Consider the following 13,682-nt stretch of genomic DNA (forward strand, 5'->3'; position numbering starts at 1 on the left):
CCTGCAGGGAAGCTAAGCTCCTGCTGTGTCCCTCCCACTAGACTCCCTTCTTCCTATTTCTGACATGCAGCTAAGAAGTCCACCTTCAGAACATCTAAGAATGGAAGACAATACTAATCCGGCATTGCTCAGCCATGAGCCTTTGTATTGCTGTCCATGTTTCAGGTAGCTCTCCTGGAAACTGGAATCCGCTGCCCTCAAACCTTGGGCTTTGTGTTGCTGGGGGGGAAAAAAAAGAGTAATAAAAGTTAGAACTGGTCTGCTGAGCAAAGGCTCCTTTTTTTTAAAGCCGGATGCTAGGAGTTGGGGGAGGGGGGAGTTCTATTAAAGGAAGAAAACTTTCTGTGACCAAAGCAACCAGAAGGACCCCCAAAGCCTATGGGGGCTTGAGGAGAGAGGGATGAAGAAGTCCTGTAGATTTGTTACATCAAGATGTTACTGTTTTTAATAAAGGTTCCTAGGTGACCCTTAGACAATTAACTCATGGTCCAATTATCCCATTATATACCTTCAGCTGATTCTTTATACATTCTCTTCTCTTTTCCTAACACTACTAAATTTGAGGTGTGATTATGAGCGACTACATTCATCATTAATCATAGTGCTTAATTCATTTCTTTTTCTTGTAGTTAACTGAAAAAAAAGGAGAAAGTTATTTCAATCAAGGTATTATCCTTTTAAAAGGGGATAATTTAAATACAGGCAGAATGCTGTTTCTAAAACCAGTGCAAGTAGCCTAATAAAATAATTCTGCCCATATGAATGAATCTACATTTCATTTTCACTGCCAAGTGCATCCAACTGAAGCTGCAAAAGCTGTATAGACCAATGTTCATTTGGGTGATCATAGGAAAGTGGTTCTAAAGGTTACTGTTTTAGCAAATTAAAATTTCAAGAATATAATTATAAATATAGTACTTAATAGTAGGCATTTTTAAGATTGCATGACTTTAAGAAAAAGTTGAATTTATAGTTTCTAGTTAACTCAGGGGTCAATAGCAACAAACTTTGAACTGAAAATAAAAGCAGAGAGAAAAATAGGTAGAGAAATATTTATTTAATAATATGGCATTTACCCAGAAGAAAACATATTTCATAACTCAACTTACTGCTTCACATTAACTTGAAATATTCCATATTCTACTCACCTACTCCCTTCAATACTGTTTAAATTTTTACCCACCAATTTGTCAGAGATAGGTTCATTAGAAGACATATAGTAAATTGGATATTTTCTATGACTCATCAGGGCAAGCAGCTTCATTAATGATATAGGCTACTCTGAATACGGCCAGCACAGAAGATACTCAAAATGCATAGGAAATAATATTTATTGGATTGGACTGTCAAGAGTAAAGATTTTTCCCATTAGGCTGGATTTATAATGTCAGGAACTTTAGCTAAATGTTTCAGAGTTGCATTTTCAACAAGGTGATGATACTCAGGCACAGCGAAAATGCTTAGAATTAGAAGAAATCTGTGGCCATCTACAACTGCTTTCTCTCGTATGTCTAGGAAACATGATGGTCAACCTATGGGTTTCCAGGTAAACTCCTGAAAATGGTTCACTTTAGAGCTCTTTGTTTTCTTTACACAGCAAAATGGAAAGGATGAAGAATGGGGCCTTGGTGAGAAGTGTTTTGTTTTTCATGACATTGCTCAATATGTTTTGAATACAGGATTTCCTAGGAATATTGATGGATTTGTACATGTGTGTCCATACTCCTTCAACTTCCTTCCTATTGCTAATTGGCAATGAGTTAGCTTTTCTAAGTCTTAGGAAGGTGTCTGGGGCCACATCTTTGAGTGAAATCCTGGAGCAATCCAGACTTCTTCAGTGATCCTTATCCTCATTAATATTTGATTATCCTTGCTGCATGCTTTTTTCCTTGATGGGCAAAATTAGTGATGTGTCTAGTGTGTCAGATTTAAAATTATTTTATCCAACAATGAAGTCGAGTTGGGTGTAAGGAGAAGTGAGGTCCATGTGAGCAACAAGTTTAGACTCTAGCCGAACTCAAGTTTAACAAATTGTGACTACCCCCTCAATAATTCTCCTCAATAATTAGTAAATAAATTAATACAAAGGTTATCTTAGGTGGATTCTTAAAATAATCTAATTGGTTTAATTTTTTAATCCCAAATCAAAAGGCTGGGAATCCAAGTATCTGGAATTCAGGTATCTGATATATGGTCAATAAAATGATAAAAACAATGAAGTCAGTTCTATTTAGTGAAAATATTATTAAATCTCAGTAATAAAAATTACCTTTAATCCTACTGAAATATGTTGCGTTTTGGCTTGTAGCCTGAAAAGTGTTTTAAGTTTGATATTTACATAAATAGAAACTCAATTAATATTTATTCAATGGAATAAACTGCACACCTGGTATTTAAAATAATAAACTTTGGACTCATTCTTAGAATGGCTAAATCAGCATTCTTTGTGTGTGTGTGTGTGTGTGTGTGTGTGTGTGTGTATGTGTTTTAAGCCTTGCTATGTTTTTTTCCTATTGTAACTTCTCTCTTCTCACTCTAAATACCATTCCTTTCAATATTTGGGGGGAAAAAAGGTGAATATTCTAAGAATCTCTAGTTAAAGTGTCTTCAGGTAAAAAATGTTTTCCCCAACTGATATGCTAATATAGTAGTATTGCTGACCTTTTTGTTATTTCTTTTTCTTTAATTTAATTTATTTATATGACAGAGAGAGAGAGAGAGAGAGAGAGAGCAAGCAGGGGGAGCAACAGGCAGAGGCAGAGGCAGAGGGAGAAGCAGACTCCCTGCTGAGCAAAGAGCTTGATGTGAGGGCTTAATCCCAGGGCCCTGGTATCATGGCCTGAGTCAAAGGCAGATGCTTAACTGATTGAGCCACCCAGGTGCCCCAAGCTTTTTGTTATTTCAATAATGAACACTTTGATGCTTATTTCTATTAATCATTTGTTTAAGGGTTGGGAGTGGGACACCTGATCTCTTGAGTATGGCCCATCAGGCTGGAGTTGGCACTTTATTTCTGTGTCAGGCCACCAGCTGTGAGTGAGGATGCAGATCTGTCTTCACGTTTCCCAAAGATAGAAGCTCTCTGTATTCCACTGTTCTGATAAAGAAAAAACAAGTAGTATAAACTTGCCAACCAGAGACAGAATCTTTTTTGGTGGTTTTGGAAAATACAAGAACTATGGTTTCTAGCATGAGAAAATTGGATGTTCATTCTTCTGATGATGGATATACTTATTAACTATTTTCCACTGACTCATGAGAATGAGGTGATTTGATAGTCAATAAAATGATGTAGTTTTAGTGGCCCTTTCTTTTCAGACTCCCAACAGCAGAAAAAGAAGGGAGGCATCAAACAGTATTTTATTCTCATATGTTTGGTGAGTCAGGAATTTGGACAGAGGACAGCAGAGATGGTCTGTTTCTGCTTCACCATATCTGAGGCCTCAGAAAGGGAAGATTTGAATAACTGGGCATGAATCAAAACACTGGAGGTTATGATCATCTTCACATGTATGTCTGACATATGGCAGAGACTACTCAAAGGCTTCACTTAGGTGGTTCTATTGACCAGAACTCTCACACGGGACTTTCCATGTGGTCTGAGCTTACTCACAGTATGATGGCTGCTAGGCCATTGGACTTCCAGCACAGCAGCTCTGGGCTTGTGAGTGTGCACCTATAAAGAAGGTGGCAGCCATGTGGCCTTTTGTGACCTAACCTTGGAAATCACATATTGTCACCTCTACTATACGCCTTTGGTCAAGCCTCAATGAGCCCATCCAAATTCAAGGGAAGAATAAACCTCATCTCTTGATGAGGGAGACTTTTGGAGATTCTGGCCATGCTTTACTTTTTATTTTTATTTTTTAAAGATTTTATTTATTTATTCATGAGAGACACACAGAGGCAGAGACACAGGCAGAGGGAGAAGCAGGCTCCATGCAGGGAGCCCGATATGGGACTCGATCCCGGGACCCCGGGACCACCTGGCCATGCTTTAAAACAGACCCAGGGGAATGGTTTTCTTTTGAAATAGCCTTACTCAGTATTGTGGATAAGGCTCAGATTAGTCCTTCCCTGTTTCCTCATGGACTCTATTTCTATGAGCATGCAGTTCTTCTAACTCACCGTGTGATAAATACTTCACCTACATAAGAGAAGAGGGTGAAATAAATGTTGCTGAGTGCTGATTCTATGTGTCATACTTACCCCTACTAAACTCACATCAGTATTAGCTCTGCCTAATCGCTTCTAAACTTTCTTAGAATCCTTTGGGAGTGTTTCTTTCCAGAGTCATTGAGATTTTAGAGAGGGTTTCACTTGGTTGAAAATTACATATCTCCAACCTGCTAAATGTGCCACCATCCCTGAAGAAAGTCTCAGATTCTCTCACAGACTTGTTGCCCTTTCTTTAAAACAGAGAAAATTGGGTTCCAGTTGATGGAAAAAGACTCAAACTTCTGCGTCTGAAATAAATATTAACATTATAATAAAAGATTTATGAATAGCTCAAAGTGTTAAATGTTTTACAAGAAAGTGTGAAATCTTCTCAGGAAGAGGATAGAGTCTCTGCTCTTAAAGGAATATAGTATCTTATGTGAAAAGGTAGACAAGGAGATGCAACCTCTCAAAAAATGTACGGTTGCTCCAGAAACAGGTAAAAGTACACATGGTATGCAAACACATAACTAGCTTAGCCATTCTTCCTTGGTAGCTGAGCCAGGATGCATGAATAATCGGAGATGGGTGATGCTCAGTGGTGAAGGTGAACCCTCAGGGAGAAGAATCAAGTTCCGAGGTGATGTAGTAGAGAGAGCACAGTGGGAAGAAGATCCAGAAATATCTCTGGGTTTCAAAAAACATGAGATATTTTGAGGTCCATTTGCAGAGATGTGTGTTTTTTGACCAAATGGAAACTTTAGACCTACTTCTAACTCTTGGAAATATTTTCTATCTGGTTCGGTTCCTTGACACCAATTCTCACCTTCTAGCTACCAAGCCATGGATTTCATCAAAGCAAGACTGATGCTTCACTAGAGCCCTGGTGTCTTATGCAGAATCTAGAACAATACATGAATCCAGGATATGCTGGTTACATTTCAATGGAATTAGATTACCTCAGACAGACTTAGCCCTTAACATCCCATGACCAGCCTACACCTGCTTAGGCTTCTGTTTCTGGAGTTCCCAGAATTGCTCTAGGGATATTCTATATTCTTGGCTCTGCTTTATAATCTGAAGCCTTTGGATAAAACAATCCTGTTCCTTTGGAAGTCCACAAGGCTGTTTTTAATTGAGCAGTCATATCATGCTGGTTATGCTCAATGATTTTTTTTTAGCATACTAGCCCTTTTTGAATGAGCACAGGGCCTAAGCCACGCTTTTTGGAAAAAGTAGAAAAAACAAGAAATCTCACATGTTGTTAGTTTTTCCTCCTAGAAAAAAAAGAATCTGAAAGTCAGATATACATATGTGCTTTCAAAATACTTATAAGAGATTGTAAGAAAGTTTTATAATTATTTTATAAATTTTATAATTATTTCTCCCTCTTCCCACTTAATAATTTTTATTTTTAGCATTTTCTATACTCATTTTCTGTGGAAACAATTCTAGGTTTCAAGGTTTGCTGCTTCTCCTTGTACATTTTATACTTTTCTAATCTATGACTTCTGTCATTTTCAAGAAGGCAAAGCTAATGAAAATTCACATGTCAGGGCACCTGGGTGGCTCAGCAGTTGAACATCTGCCTTTGGCTCAGGTCGCGATCCTGGCATCCTGGGATTGAGTCTCACATCGGGCTCCCCTTGGGGAGCCTGCTTCTCCCTCCACATGTGTCTCTGCCTCTCTCAGGAATAAATAAATAAAATCTTAAAACATAAAAACTCACATGTCATAGTATTTCAAGGGCAAAAGTAGCCCACAGAAGCCCCACTGATGGCCAATACTGGTTCAGAACTCGTTTTGCCATGACATTGCTGCTGCTACAATCTCCCGCTGACTCCTTGTAATAAAGTTTAGGACAATCTGGGCCCTGATAGGGTTGTCAGCAGAGCCCCAAAACTGACGACTAACTCTGACACTCACAATGCTCACAACAGAATCAAAACAAAGTGATTCTGTTCCATAATCTTAGCTATGCCCAGGTCACCATCTTGCCTGGCTGGTTTTGTTGGTGGCAGCATAACCTGACAGATTCCAAAGGTGGAACCCCTTCCAGGAACCAGGGAGTGGTGAATTATATAACCAACCTGGGATAGTATCAGGTTTACCAGAGGCTGATAACTACAACACACAATTACTTGCCTTCGCCAGACACCCAGAGAGATCTTGTTTTCCTTCATAAGACAGTAAAATGGTTCAAAATTTTACACAAATGAACACATCGTTTTTTAAGATTTTCCATGTGAAATCTATAGTTCATTAAAAAATACATTCCTTAATCTCTTTTCCAGCTATGCATCTACTCTTTGTCAAGGGTGGTGGTAGGTAATATAACAGGCAAAAGAAGACAAAGTGCCAAATATAAAAAGAGGATAAGTGAAAATTACATTTTTGTACGTAATCTCATTTATTTGAGATTCAGAGAGACATAAACTCAGCAATCAACACTTCAGAGTCAGCGTGTTTAGTTCTATGACTCTCTGGAAAGGATCTCGGTTTCATGTTACATCAAAAAGAGAGCAGACGTTAAAAATGATTCCTATTCTTTACCCTGCCTCAGTCTACTTGTCTGTGTTTTATGGCTTACAAATATTACAAGGTTAAAGCAGGAGAGGGAGAAAAGAATGGGCCCATCAAGGAGGATTTGTCCAGATCTACTCCCAAAGGGCCTGGAAGGCCCTGAGTTTTCCCAGTTTTTGCATTAATTCAAAGGACTCTGGAGATCTAATCTAGATCTAGGCATAAGTGAAAATCCAAAGTGACTTTGGGATTGAAGTCTAAGTCTGTGTCCTTAGCCCTACTCCTGTACACTCTCCTCCTAGCCGTGGGCCAGAGCCAACCCTATCTTTTTGAGAACATGCAGGTAGGGAATGCTTGAGTTTTAAATTTCAGGAATTATTTTGATCTTAAGTAAAACTTTGTATTATTATTAATAACAATGAAAAATGGAGCCTCATCATTTTTAAAGATACTGTCACTTCTAGTATCATTTGATCAAAGAACTTAGATAAAGCAAAGAGTATCTCCATTTCATAGAGCAATTCACTGAGGCTCTATGGGGATAAATACTTTGTACAAGATTATTGAGAAAAGTGAGTAGCCCAATGCATTTTCCATTAAGGCTTTTGTGACTCTCCCCCAAATGTGTTGAACACTAGTTGTGTTAGGCAGCATAATGGCCTTTCAAAGATAGCCACATACTAATTTCCAGATCTTGTGAATATGTTACTTTACACTGCAAAGGGTATTTATGGTTATGTATGGAATTAAGGTTGCTAATCAGCAGACTTGAAAATAGGAGGATTATCTTGGATTATCCAAGTGGGCTCAATATAATCACAAGGGTCCTTAAGAGTGGAAGAGAGAGTCAGAGAGGATGTCAGAGTGATGCAGTATGAGAAGCACATCTGTTGGTGGATTTCACCATGGAAGGGCCACAAGCCAGGGAACGTAGATAGCTCTAGAAGCTGGAAAAGACAGGAAAATGTACTCTTTCCTAAAGCCTCTGGAAAGGAGTGCTGATATTTGGATTTTAACTCAATGAAACTGTCAGACTTCTACCTTACGGTGAGATAATATATTTGTGTTGTTTTAAGCCACTAACTTTGTGGTAATTTGTTATAGCAGCAATAGAATACTAATACCCCAATGCTATGGAATGTTTTATTAAAAAGTGGTTTCTGAGATAATGATATGCTGGTAAGTGTTTCAGAATCAGCTCTCCAGGGAAAGAAAAAAAAAACCCTATTAGTGTTTGTCACTTTTTATGATGTAAATAAAAACCACCATTGCTGATTTCAGACTACCAGTGACATGGCTTATCTCAGAGTTGGGAAGAGATGTCCACAATGTGTCATGAACTGGTGCCAGCCAGCTGCAGTAGGCTACTGGAATATGTTTGGGGAATTTTATATCTAGCCCTTTCAGCATTGCAATGTGCCCATTAGGTTTATTAGTGGTAGCCCTTTAGAGAAAAAATCTGCTTAATGCTACACGATCCGGCACTCCAAACTTATTTGACAACATTCTTTTCCCAGAATGGTGGACGTTAAGTGGAAAGTTGGTGATAAAATAATATCAGCTGAGTCATCTATTGTCCTCTCCCAACCTAGATTTTTTTTACACTCTACTAAAACATCCACCCAATTCATGAATACCATTTACTTTTTTCTTATTATTCATCTCATAATAATCAGGGAATGTGAGGCTAGGGGTAATAATATAAGACGTACTAAACAGGGGGGTAGCTACTTGCGGCTAGCCATCATTACTGACCACCTAGTTTGCTAGGCAAGGCAAGTAGCAGCAAGCAGCTGAGGAATAAGTGACCTATATTGACATCAAAGATCTAGCAACTGAGGCTCCCTTCTTTTCTATCATGATCAGTCCAAGTTGTCAACTGAGAGAGGGTCACCTTGCTTCAAAGAGACCGGCTTTTGAGTGCTGGGTATTAGTGTAATAGGATAAATGACATTTGCCCTATGACTACTACTTCATATAATTCCTCATAGGCTTTTCAGAAGCTTGGGGGAATCTTTTGATAATGATTTAATTTTTCACTGAGCTTGTTAATTCTGCTGATTGGAGCATAGGGGTGGGGGTGAGGTGCTTTAATCTTGCTAATTAACTGCATTTCTGTCTCTTCCTGTTTAGATAATTTCTTTTGGATGACTCAGTTTCTTTAGGGTAAATGCTCAAGTCTTTCAGATTTCTCAACCGTTTCCCTGCTCTTCCCCAAGATGGTGTCATATGTCTCAGGGTTGGGGGCTGAGGGAGATCATATAATCCTGTGGCAGTGGGCAAGTCGGGCTTCTATGAATGCAGGTCCTTGTTCTGTGTGCTGTGCTTGGGCTCTGCGGTGAGGAAGTTTGTCTGTTCTGGCCTGCTGGGGTCTGCTGACATTTGGCTGGCTCCATGTGGCCTCGAGAGAGATCATGCTGATATCCACACCTGATGTTTGTGGGTGGAGACATTTGCTTGCAGTCTCAGGCTCTGCTGCCCTTGCTTCCAACCCAGACTTCCTCCAACCCTCCCAATACTCTGGGGGCTCTCTTCGGAGGTCACAGGATTCAAGTGTGTCCCTCATTGAAAATTGCTACTACAGATTCTCAAAGGACATCTCTCTTGTTGCTGCATTGTCCTGCTGGTGGCATGTTGGCTGAGACACAGAGACAGATATAGACCTTCCTTGTCCCTCAAATTGTACCAGAGAAAGGAGGTTGATAACTCCAGTGTTCATGGGTCTTCCAAGATGTCAGAGAGTGGTGGGGATTAGACACTTCAGAATCTGGTTCTGCCATTATTGACTACCACTTCTTTGCTGCTGCTGCTTCTTCTCCTTCTTCTTCTTCTTCTTCTTTTTTTTTTTCCCCTAAGATTCTATTTATTTATTCATCAGAGGCATAGGCAAAGGGAGAACCAGACTCCCTGCAGGGAGCCTAACGTGGAACTCGATCTCAGGACCCCAGGATCATGACCTGAGCCAAAAGCAGACACTCAACTACTGAGTCACCTAGGTGTCCCTTCTTTGCTTCTTTCTATACTCTGCCACGCTCAGAGAAGTAGCTTTCTATCAACTGCCTGTGATTGAATCATTTCTTAGGCCACATCTACTTCAATAAGCCTGTGGCTTAGCTTTCATTGATGGCAGAAATAACCTTTCTGTATCAGGGAAAAAAATTCTAAAATATGAGGTGGTCAGGTGTGATTTCTCATATAAGGAATCATGGAAAAACTAGAAAGTAAGAATTACCTAGCGTGAAAATACACTAAATATCCTGGCTATTCCCATTATACTTGCCAATAGAATTATGCAAATGAGGATGTAAATCTCCCCATCCCTACTCCCATTCCCAGTATAAAATCACTGGAGAATTTAAGCCCCCTGAGTTTTATCCTAAAGTGTGTGTGTATATATATTAATTTGATTCCTTCATGGGAGCTAAGGTGGTATAATCCTAGTCAAAATTAATATTCATAATATGCTTTTAATAGATTCAAAGAAAAGTCTTTATTTTCCAGAAAGGCCTTTCCCCCACCCTTTTTATTCTTCTAGTGATTTGTATTTTATTCACTTAGCATATATTACACCATATTGTAATTAGTTGTTTTCATATCTTCCTTCCTGTCTCCCAGTATCTCCCTACATGTATACCAAGCATGCATGACCATAAGAGACAGAATTTTATGATATGTCTATATCTTCCATCCATGTCTCCTGAGTAGTATGCCTAGCACACAGTAGCTGCTCACTCCATGAATGGATGAAGTGACTTATTAGGTAACCTTTCAGCAAATAAGCAATTGAGAAAAAAAAAAATCTCATTCCATCATCAATATCAGGTTTCTGGTAGAGGCATGATGACTCAGCTGTGAGACCAACTCAGAAGTAAATCACAGATGAGTGAAAACTTTGTTTTAAAAAGTGGGACATTTTCATCAAATTTGATAATGTGGATTAACTGTGTGAATATGAAATATCCAACCAATGGTAAATATCGAATAGAGGTTTAGAGCACTATTTTATATGACAAAATAAGCAAAATTGGAGCAAACGGTATTCTTTCTAATATTTAGACATACCGTAAACACTGAGGTTTGCTCTCATTATGATGGTTTTGCTATTGTTGATACTACTACAGAGTACACTGCTGCTAGGTCCAGTCAATAGTTGTTTTTTAATTTAAATCTTTAAATTTAAGTAATTTATTTTATCTAGTTATTTAAATTATTTAAATTTTAAAATGAATGCTTATAGAAAATACTTATAGAAAAAGTGATAAAACACAGATAGGTTTTAAAAAGAAAATATACCTTGTGAAGATAACCATCATTACAAGCTTGCTTTCTATATTTAGGCTTCTTAGAAAAAATTACATTATGCTGTATTGACTATTGTACAGAGTGCATTTTTTTGGCTTAATAACAATAATATTGACATCTTTATAATATTTTCCTTTTTTCAATTCTAAATGCTGTCATACTAACCTATTAATATATTTTTCAATATTAGGAAGTATTAGAATTTTTTTTCTCATAGTGTAAAAATCCATTTGGCTTCATTAGTAGGATTTTCTGTCTGTTATACCCAAACAATCTTTTTTGCCTTTGGGAAGTCCCTATTATTTAAACAGGAGAAGTAGTTTTTATTGGCCTGTGCAATTGATTAATGAATTACGTCCCAGGCCTGCTTTTGAATCTTAGGCTCAGCTGTGATAGTGAGATCCACATTTTGCCTTCAGATCGTTTCAGTACTGTTGGAACACACTAACCAACTTGAATGTGTGTTGCCTTGAATATAACGTATGCTAATTGGTTTAAAATACAGGCAGATCTCACCCTGGGTGTTTGCAAGTGAGGAAAGGTTTTAGACTGTGAACATGCTGTTTGAAGTGCGAGTGTCCCAGGAGTTTAGAACAAGTTCTGCTCAATACATGAACCTGAAATGGCCTTCTGCCCATCTGTCCAACAGGTTACATTGATGTAGGCATTTCTCAAGTATGGAATATCTGTATATCTCAGACCAAATTGAATTTCTTAGAAGTTACACTCAAAATTAAAACAAAAACAAAAATGTCTCTGCTACACTGTAACGTTCTAAAAAAACAGTTGCCACTTATTCCTAATCTGAGAGAACTGTAATAAACTGAGCAAAGAGGACCTTTATATTTTCTGTGTGAGGGGGCTTCCAAGCACCTTAGTTAGGAAAACCAAAGTAGGTGGATGAGTGTAGGAAACTTTTAGAGGTTGGACAACTTCCTAAGCTCTTCATCAGGATACTACCTATTAATTTATATACATTAAACTCAATTTTATACACATTATTCTCCTTACCATAAAGGACTGTATAACCTCTACCTGATGATATATCCAGGTAACATCTTTTGGCTTAGTTTGGGTACTATATGAGTTTAGAAATAACAACATTGCATTTATTTAAGCATGCCATAGAGTTCGTTCATCTGGCTATCAGAAATGTCTTGCTTTTTATAGTCTAATATTTACACTTAGAGCAAGAGGAATTGCCACTTGACAGTGAATATGTTTTAGTATCATCACTATCTTGGAGGCCAGTTTGTATTCCCTTTGATATTAAAATTGGGAATTTGCAGAACAATGTAATCGTTGTGTAGCATTATAAGTCCCATAATGTGATGTAATTGGAAGTCAAAGATTATTCGGGAATGGAAAGCAAAGTACAAAATGACTAGCTACCTATGAATGTTTTCTAATTTTTCTACAAAGAGTATTTATAGGATAATACAAACTTCATAAAAAATATCTGCTGTGACTTATGTTGTACCATAAAATATTTAATTATATTTGACACGTGTGTGTGTGTGTGCATGCATGCACACTAAGTCATGTGATGCAATACTAAATGTCTTCTGAAAAATGGAAGCTAATAAGGAGTTGGGCCAAGCTCTGGGGTGAATTATTCATGGAAACTGACATCTGCAAAGCTCAATGTCTAATAAAAACACAAGGCAAATAAGTAAATGTTTCCTTTTCTTACAGAAATTGATTTTTTTGTATGAGACAGATGTTATTATGTTACCTTATTCTAAATGACTACTACAGAGTGAAGAATGAAAACAGCATTTTACTTTTTATGTTTATAAATTGAAGTGATCTAATTTAATTTGCTCATTTTAAATAAAAGACATTTTAATAGGCCTGTAAGTCAGGGTTCTATTAATTAATGGGGAGTGCTGCAGAAATAGAATACATTTCTGGATATCATTGCTGTAGGAAAAGGTTTACTAATAGCTTTATGAAAATAACTCTAAATTACAATGATTATATTTGTTAAATGTAGAGTGGGTTCACTGGGCTCATTGATGTCTAAGGTCCATTTTGCTTTAAATTCTATTCATATTTGAGGTGCCTGGGTGGCTTAGTTAAGCATCTGCTTTTGGCTCAGGTCATGATCTCAAGGTCCTGGGGTTGAGCCCCGCATCCAGCTCCCTGCTCAGTAGAGAGTCTGCTTCTCCTTCTTCCCCTCCTCCCCCTCAACCTCCATGCTCTCTTTCAAATAAATAAAATCTTAAAAAAATTCTATTCAGAGTTATTTCTCAATGAAGTGCAGCATTTTCCAAGTTGTTTGAGAGAAAGAATTTTCTAGTTTTTCTTCAACATTGCTGAAACAGAGTGTTTACATTATTTTAAATTCCTTAAATTGCAAACGAACTGTTGTCCCATCTGTGCAAGTGAATGAGCAAAAATAAACGAGGTTATTTGCTGCAAATTAAAGTATTTTATATTTTTTACCAGGAGTTAACCATGTTTCAGCTATGAGAAACTGAAATTTAGATTTTCACTGAACTTTAAATTGTATGGCAAAAATGACCCACAAGTGGTAGGACAATTTCTTGAAGGTCTCAAAGTAGCCTCAGACGCCCAAGCTTTGGCACACTGGCCCTTGAGAATGGAGATGAGCCTGTGAAAAGAAGTAGTTGCCTCTCAAATGCTCTAACCCTGGCATGCTTGGTACTCACCTTTGAGTTCTTAGATGGCTGGAA

Source organism: Nyctereutes procyonoides, unplaced genomic scaffold, assembly GCF_905146905.1.
Source record: "Nyctereutes procyonoides isolate TBG_1078 unplaced genomic scaffold, NYPRO_anot_genome, whole genome shotgun sequence".
NCBI lineage: Eukaryota > Metazoa > Chordata > Mammalia > Carnivora > Canidae > Nyctereutes > Nyctereutes procyonoides.